Genomic DNA, 9,800 nt, shown 5'->3' on the forward strand with positions numbered 1-9,800 from the left:
ACAATGGGATGACTAGCTGCAGAGAGGAGCAGCACTTTCTGCTGATAGCAAGAGACATCGGGACAACTGGCAGCGGAGAAGAGCAATCCACTCCAGGGCCTCCTTTCTGCTAGGAGCTGGGAAGCAGCAAGACAGCCTACCTGTAGACCCACTCCAGGGCCTCCTTTCTGCTGAGAGCTGGGAAGACAACAGGACAACCTGTCTGCTTCCAACTCCAAGGTCTCCTCTGAGCTAGAAGCTGAACACTTGTTGTGACACCCTGGCTGTGTAAAGGAGCTACCCACTGTGGGTCTCTGTGAGCTGTTCTACTGCTCAATAAAGCTCCTCTTCATCTTGTTCACCCTCCACTTATCTGCATACCTCATTCTTTCAGGTTGCAGGACAAGAACTCAGAACCCATGGAATGGTGGAGCTAAAAGAGCTATAACACAAACAGGGCTTAAATATGCCCCTTGCTCAACATGTTGTGGGTGAAGAGAAGGAGAGAAGAGCTGCAGACCCTTGGGGAGCCCAGACCTGGGAGCTCCCTGAGCCAGGGCTGTGACTCTGTCTTTGGAGGTGTGTGGTGCCTGGCAAACTTATGGGTTCCACTGTGTTCCCTGCTGCCAACAATGGAAAATGCTTGTGGTGTGCCTGCTTTATCTGCACCCTCACAGCCAGGCAAAGAGCCGGCGCCCATGCTGGCCTGCCCAGCTGCAGCAGCCAGGTGTCTGACTGTGCAGTGACTGGATCCCATGCTCACTCACACACCCCTCACCGCTCCATGACTGATTCACCGTTGGCAGGCATGCGATCAAGGCCAGTAGTGTGAGCCGAGTGCAGCCTGCCAGGCCAAGTGGGCAGAATGAGCCCAATAGGCCTGAGTAAAACTTGGACAAAGGCACCACAGGCCAGAGGTTTCAGGCCGGCAAAGCAACACCCCAAAGGTGCCGTAACAGTAGCGCCCAGATGCAACTACCAGGGTTCAGGGACAAGGCTGTGGATCTAAGACCAATGGGATTAGGCTGGTTCCTCATCCTCAAGGGCCATGGAACTTTACTGGACCCTTAACAGGTCGAGAGCTGAGCCTTAAATATGAAACAAGATTAGAGCAAGAATAACCTTAAAGCTGACTTAACCATGAACCTTGATGCTGCTGGTGAGGGGTTTTTTAATTCCCCTTAAACTAGATCAAGAATAGGGTTGGCTTCAGAGTCTGAGTGAATGTGGTTTTAAGATGAGGCAAGTATTTTATGAGAAAATAACAAGACCTAGTTACGTAGATTTGACCAAAAGGGACTAATGAACATTCATATATTTTTATAGGTAATTCACTGGACCCTTCTTTGCCATCCTAAAGCATTAACTGCTAAAGGTTTTCTTAGCATTTTATTTAGAGTAATGACATTGCTGTAATGATGGTATCACTAGTAAGTCATTTGGCAGTCTGATCTGTTACTATTGAAATGCTTGTAAGACCTTTCATATTCTAGAAAATCTCTGATTTCTAATTATGATAGCTTATTCTAGCACCTGAAAAAATTTACTACTTAATTAATACATAATTTTAGATAATTTGACAGAGGCTAGCCTGAAGTTTATCTTTGATGGATTCGTATTAACTATAATTTACTAGGCTAATTAAGTTGGGCAAGATTGCACGAAAAATGTTTAAACAACTTTCGAAACTAGTTTTTAAGTACCTTAAATACTTTAAAAGCTACAATTTACATAGCAATACTGAGTTGATTATAATAATAATAATCATTACCTAATCATGAAAGTAGTGTTTCTAGTAATATTTACTTGGCAGCCTAGAGATAATCCTCTTTGAATCATTAGGGACATTTATGATAGTTAGATCTTTTTGAGGTTTTAAATGACAAAAACCCAGCTTGATAAGCATAGCAAAAAAAGGACAATTTTGTCACCCTCTTAACTGCAGGAAGAGCAAGTGTCTTAGTCTGTTTAGGCTGCTATAGCAAAATACCATAAACTGGGTAGCTTATAAACAATAGAAATTTATTTCTCACTGTTCTAGAGGCTGGGGAGTCCAAGATGAAGACATCAACAGATCAATGTCAGGTGACAGCCCCACTTTCTGGTTTGTAGAGGTCCCTTCTCATGTGTTCTCACATGATGGAAGGGGCTAGCTGGCTCTCTGGGGTCTTTTTTGTAAAGGCGCTAACCTCATTCATGAGAACTCTGCTCTCACGGCCTAATCGGCTCCCAAAGGCCCCACTTCCTAATGCCATTATCTTGGGGCGATTCGGATTTCAACATATGGTTTTGGAGGGGACACCAACATTCAGATCATAGCAGCAAGGGTTCAGCTGGGGTCCTGGCATATTAGAACCAGGAGAAGAATGAATGCTTTCAGGACTCTCTCTCTCTCATTGCTACTTCCCTTGCCTTTAGTAGTCTTCCTTTCTATGAAACAGAGCCATGTCTGCCCTCAGTAGCAGACCCCCACATCCTACTGCATCCAGCACCTCAGAGAAACTACAACTATTTCTCTCTTTTCTTGAATTTTCAAGTTCTTATAAGAGCTATGATTGTCACAGCTTGGGTCAAGTGTCCATCCCTGAACAAATCAGTTATGGTCAAGGGAGTCACAGTATCATTATAGTTGGTTCAACTGAAACCACTCATGTGCAGATTAATTACCGTAAGACTAGACTAAATATTTTTTAAAAGAAAACTTAAAATATGTAAGTAAATAGAAAGGCATAACATCTTCCACTATGGGAACTCTCAACAGTACAAATTTCTCATTCATCCAATAATTATGTAATTATGTACTAGATGCCAGGCATTTTATTTAGCAGTGGTCGTTTTCCCCCAAATATTTATAACTTCATTGAAATTCCAATCAAACCCCAGATGAATGTTTTAAGGACACAGACAAACTGATTATAAAGTTGATAAAGAAGTAAATGTACATAAAAACGTTTGAACATTTATTAAAAGATGATGTTTTTGACATATGTAAGTATAATTTATAAACTACAACATACAATGGAGGAGGGACCTATGTAATGGTAAGATTTCCATGTTCCATTTGAAGTGGTAAATCACTGATTCTAAGTAGATTGTAAAAAGTTAAGTGTGTACATTGTAGAGTAACCACTAAAAAAGCTACTGTCCTAGTTTGGGCTACTATAAAAAGAAACAATAACTGGGTGGCTTATAAATGACAGAATTTCATTTCTCACAGTTCTAAAGACTAGAAGTTTGAGATCAGGGTGCCATCACGGCCAAATTTTGATGAGGGCCCTTTTCCAGGTTGCAGGCTGCCGACTTCTCATAGTTTCCTCACATGGTGTAGAGCTGAAAGAGGAAGGATGCTCTCTCATGAGTTTTATGAGGGCACTAATCCCATCTGAGGGCATCACCCTTATGTCTTCATCTAATCCTAATTACCTCTCAAAGATAATTTCCTTCCAATACCACCACAGTGGAGGATAGAGTTTCTACATATGAATTTTGGGGGACACAAACATTTACTTCATAACAAAGATACAAAAAATATAGTTAATAGATAAATTAAATGGAGTAAGAAATGTGTTTAAATAACCCCACAGAAGGCAGAAAGGGGGAAACAGAGGAAAGAAAAACTGAGGAAACAAAAAATGCATAATAAAATGGTAGTTCAAAATACAAGTAAATCAATAATTAAATTAAATGCACATGGTATGAACACATCAATTAAAAGACAGATTATCAGAATGAATTTTTTAAAATGTGACCCATCTATATGCTGGCTACAAGAAACACACTTTGGATATACGATATAGGTAGATAAGAAATGTGTTTGTAATAGTGTTATGCAAAAATATAATAATATATGGTGAAAAGGTTAAAAAAATACCATGCAAACACTAATAAAAAAAGCTGTAGTGGATATATTAATATTTGGCAAATAAATAATCCAGGCATAAAGAGGGAAATAATGTAATGAAACAATAGTCAATTTAATAAGAAGACATAATGATCCTAAATATGATTACATTTGGCATCAGTGTTACAAAGCAGATGAAAGAAAAACAACAGAACTGAAAGAAGAATAAACAAATCCACAGTTATATTTTGAAACTCAAGTACTCCTTTCTCAATAATCAATAGAACCAATAGACAGAAATCAGTTAAGATATAGGGGTGCAGGCCTGGGCATGGTGGCTCATGTCTGTAATCCCAGCACTTTGGGAGGCCGAGGTAGGTGAATCACTTGAGGTCAGGAGTTTGAGACCACCCTGGCCAACATGGTGAGGGTTAAAATACAAAAATTAGCCAGGCGTGGTGGTGTATGGCTGTAATCCCAGTTACTTGAGAGGCGGAGGCAGGAGAATCACTTGAACCCAAGAGGCAGAGGTTGCAGTAAACTGAGATCACATTACTGCACTCTAGCCTGGGCAACAGAGTGAGACCCTGTCACAAAAAAAAAAAAAAAAAAATGATATAGCAGTGCTGAGCAATATCATCAAACAACTGGATGTAATTGACATTTATAGAACACTTCATACAACAGAAGATTAAACATTCTTTTCAGGTATACTTGAAACATTCACCAGGATAGACCATAATTCTAACAAATTAAAAATATTCAACATCATACAAACTATGATCTCTGACAGTAATAGAACATGGACTAATAACATAAAGATAAAGACAACTCTCCAAACATTTGGATTTTAAACAAAACATATCTTAACAGTCCAAGGGTCAAAGAGGAACTCTGAAGGAAAATTAGAAAATATTTTGAATTTCATAAAAATGAAAACACAAAATATCAAAATGTGCATCATACAGCTAAGAGGAAAATGTATAGCATTATATGCTTATAGTATTAAAGAAGACTGGTCTTGAATCAATCTAAGCTTTCTCCTTCACAAACTAGAAAATTAAGAGCAATAGAAATCCAAAGCAAGGAGAAGTAAGAAAATAATAAAGACAAGAGCCAACATCAATGAAATAGAAAACAGAAAAGCAGCAGAGAAAATCAATGAAACCAAAAGCTGGTTCTGTGAAAAGATCAATAAAGTTCATAAACCTCTAGTAACAATGACAAAAGAAAAAAGAGAGAAAATGCAAATTACTGACATTAGAAATGAAAAAGGGGATATCACTACACCTCTTAGATATTAAAAGAATAATAATTGAATACTATCGATAACTCTATACTCATAAATTTGACAACGTACATGAAATGGATCAATGTCCTAAAAATCACCAACTACCAAAACTTACTCAAGGTGAAATAGACAACCCAATTAGTCCTATAACTAATAAAGAAATTAAATTTGTATCTTAAAACCTTCTGCAAAAAAAAAATCTTCTGGGCTCAGATAGTTTCATTGGCAAATTCTACCAAATATTTAAAGAAAGAAACACCACGAATTCTACACATTCTATCCCATAAAATAGAAGAGATACTACTTCTTATTTTATGAGTCTAGTATTACCCTGATACCAGAGCCAGATAAAGACATTTCAAGAAAAAGAAAAGTATAGACCAATATCCCTTGTAAACATAGACACAAAAATCCTCAACAAAATATTGGCTAGTCAAATCCAGCAATACATAAAAGGAATAGTACAACATGACCAAGGAGGTTTATTTGTGAGTGCAAGGATGGTTCAATATTTGAAAATTTGTCAATATGATCCATATATTAACAGTTAATGGTAAAAGATTAAATATATTATTCCAATGATTCAAAAAATTGAAATATTTAAGTATGAATCTAACAAAACATATAAAGGATTTGAATAATAAAACTACAAAATGCTGCTAAAAAAATTTGTAAATAAAGACCTTGATAAATGGTGAAGTACACTGTCTTCATGGATTGAATGATTCAACATAGTAAAGATATTTATACTGCTGAAACTAATTTACAGCAGCAATTTTTGGAGATACAAATTGGTCCTAAACTTTGTAGGTAAAGTCAAAGGAACTAGAAAAGTCAAACAGTTTTGGAAAAGAAAATGAAATTGGAGGAATCACACTACCTAATTTTAAGGTTTGCTATAAAGCTATGCTAATCAAGACAGTGTGATATTGGTGAAAATATAAACACATAGATAAACAGAAGAAAATAAAAAAAAGAGATCCAACAATTATGGCCAATTGATTTGGATAAATGGTCAAGGCAATCCAGTGAAAAAAAGACAGTCTTTTCCACAAAATAGAAATATTGAACATCCATATGCAAAATACACAAAACTTGAGCCAAACTTCACAACTTACAGCAAAAGTTAACTCGAAATGGTTCATAGATTTAAGTGTAAACATCAAAATTATAAACCTTAGGTAGAAAACATAGGAGAAACTCATTGTGAGCAGGGGTTAAGTAAAGAGTTCTTAGAGATGACAATAAAAGCACAATCCATAAAAGAAAAATTGATAGATTGGATCATGTCAAAATTAAAAATTTCTGTTTATTTTCACCCAACAACCTATGCATGAATATTTATAATCATTCTATTAATAATCACCAAAAACTGGAAGCAACCCAAATGACCTTCAGTGGATGAATACTGTGACTATATCCACACAATGGAATATTGCTCAGCAATGAAAATGAAAGAGTTATCAATACATGCAACATCTTAAATTAATTTCAAAGACATTATGCCCAGTGAAAGAATCAGTCTCAAAAGGTTATATCCTCAACAAGTTCATTTAAATGACATTCTGGAAAATATACAACAATAGTAATGAACAGATCAGAGGTGCCAAGGGTTTGGGGTTAAGGAAAAATGTAACTAAATAGGAATAGCACAAGGATATTTTTGGGGTGATGGAGCTTTTCCTTATCTGGAATGAAGTGATGGTTATGCAAATCTATACATTTATGAAAATTCATAGTACTGTAGACCAAGGAAAACAGTCAATTTTAAATTATGCTAATTTAAAAAAATAAACACACAAGAGGATTAGGAGACTTTACCTGTTAAATTTCTTTTTTTTAATTTTACTTGGCATTAGAGAGAGAAAAAAAGTTCTGATTTGACTTTACAAAATCAGTAAATTCTGTATGCCAGAAAATAACATAAATAATATTAAAAGATAAGTGACACACCAGGAGAAAATTTTTGCAACATATTTACTAAGCAAAAGATTAATGTATGAAACATATTAAACGCTCCTTTATATCAAAAAGAAAAGACAAACAAACCAATAGAAAAAATACACAAAAGATCTGAAGAGGCAATTCCCAGAAGAAAAAATCCAAATGGCCAATAAACATATGAAAAGATGCTCAGTCACAATAGTAATCAGGAAAATGTACATCAAAACAACAATGTGATATTTTTCATCCATTAGAATGCCCAAACTGAAAAAGATGAATAATGTAAGCAAGAATAAAGAAACTGGCCCACTCTTCCACTCTTCCATGTTGGTGAGAGTGGAAATCAATGACACTCTTTTGCAAGGCAATTTGCTAGTTTCAATCAAAATTTAAAAGCAATGTCCTTGGACCCAGCAATTCCATTTCTAGGAATTTTTCCTCTTAAAGAAATATTTACACATATGCATAAAGACATATGTATAAGAATGTATATTGTGACATTGTTTGTGTAATAATAAATTATAAATAAAGCTAAATATTTACTGATAAGAGGTTAATGAATTATGATAATTCATATTCACAAATAATATTCAGCCACTATAAAGAGTAAGATAAATCAAAACACATTGACATGAAAATATTTCCTAACAGAGTAGGAGTAAAAAGGCAAATAACAGAACTATATATATATATATATAACATGATAATTTATTAAAATCAAAACAATTACATGTTTACATGTATACATATACACATATGTAGATGTGTAAAGGTAAGAAAAACAGTCTGGAAGGCTATTGATGTCAATAGTTTTCCCCGTGGTAGGTAGCTGTAGTACAAGTGAGCAGTATGAATGGGCACAGTATCCGCTTTCTAACAGGATTTAATTACACAGCCTTAAATCAGAATAATTTAAGGAATGTTTAATAATTTACAAAGCTGTGGGCTGGCTGTATGGAAGGAGATGGGACAATGCCGTGGGGTTAGAAACTGCTGAAACCATCCACAGGTCTGAGAAATAAGAGCAGAGAGTAGTTTTTGGAACCCAGTAGAAGAGAGTGGTGGGAAAATGGCTGTTTTGAGAGGGGTCGCAACCTTTGATCAAGAGATACAGTCTCTGATGACTGCTCAGGGAAGAAGTCAGACCAATAAAGGAGAATCTTACCCACTTGCCATAAGAATCTAAATAGTTCATGTTCAGTGGAGTGTGCTAGACACTTTTGGTTACTCACCTATAATCAATTGCCTCTTCCTCATTCTTAATGAACCCTATTTTTGTTTAGGCATTCTCCAGTCTCCCATGTAGCTGAACAATGCCTCCAGGGCAGAGGCCTATCCTGGTGCTGGTGAGAATGGTCTAAGGGTTATCCTAGTGCCCTTTTCAGTGACACAGAATAGTCAGGTGGCCCAATCCAGCCAACAAGGCAAGAGAGAAAGCCCATTGGACAGCCTCTGAGAAAGTCTTTCTCATTACAGAACCAAACAGTCAGACAGTCTGTTCTCTGAGGGTGTCACATCTGGATAGAATGACTGGAGCTTCACATCTGGATAGAATGGCTGGAGCTGCTGCAGCCAGCTTGCTACAAGCACAGGGGATGGCAGAGCGCAGAGATGGGATGACCCTGTGTTCCTGATGGAATCAACCAGTCATGCAGATACCACTATTTCTGGACTGGCTGTTAGGTGAGATAATGAATTATTTCCACAATGCATGCTTCTTGGAGCACAGGGAGACTCTTACTTGAGGACTGTGTTACTTCTCACTGGGGCCATGCTGGCAGTGTTTAAGTCAGGCTGCTCTTAGGCTTCTCCAGAAGGACCTCACATCTCACAGCCACTTTTCTGACCCTATCCTTAACAAGTAGGCCTACATTGTAGGTACTGACCATATATTTTCTATATTAACCTGAAAAACATGATGGTTTTGAGGTGCCACATTTCCCAAGATATATCTTAGAATTGAAGTTACGTTTTAATGAATAAAAAAATTATGTTCTTTTAGAATTTATTATTTCTAAGATAACACTTAATTATTTTTGAGGATAACATATTCTTTTTAAAATTTTTTATTACACTTTAAGTTCTAGGGTACATGTGCACAATGTGCAGGTTTATTACATATGTATACATGTGCCATGTTGGTATGCTGCACCCATTAACTCGTCGTTTACATTAGGTATATCTCCTAATGCTATCCCTCCCTGCTCCCCCAACCTCACAACAGGCCCTGGTGTGTGATGTTCCCCACCCTGTGTCCAAGTGTTCTCATTGTTCAATTCCCATCTAATGAGTGAGAACATGCTGTGTTTGGTTTTCTGTTCTTGCGATAGTTTGCTGAGAACGATGGTTTCCAGTTGCACCCATGTCCCTACAAAGGACATGAACTCATCCTTTTTTTATGGCTGCATAGTATTCCATGGTGCATATGTGCCACATTGTCTTAATCCAGTCTGTCACTGATGGACATTTGGGTTGGTTCCATGTCTTTGCTATTGTGAATAGTGCTGCAATAAACCTACGTGTGCATGTGTCCTTATAGCAGCATGATTTCTAATCCTTTGGGTAAACACTCAGTAATGGGATGGCTGGGTCAAATGGTATTTCTAGTTCTAGATCCTTGAGGAATCGCCACACTGTCTTCCACAATGGATGAACTAGTTTACAGTCGCACCGACAGTGTAAAAGTGTTCCTATGTCTCCACATCCTCTCCAGCGGCTGTTGTTTCCTGACTTTTTTTTTTTTTT

This window comes from Rhinopithecus bieti, unplaced genomic scaffold (assembly GCF_001698545.2).
Source record: "Rhinopithecus bieti isolate Rb0 unplaced genomic scaffold, ASM169854v2 scaffold_35231, whole genome shotgun sequence".
Lineage (NCBI taxonomy): Eukaryota > Metazoa > Chordata > Mammalia > Primates > Cercopithecidae > Rhinopithecus > Rhinopithecus bieti.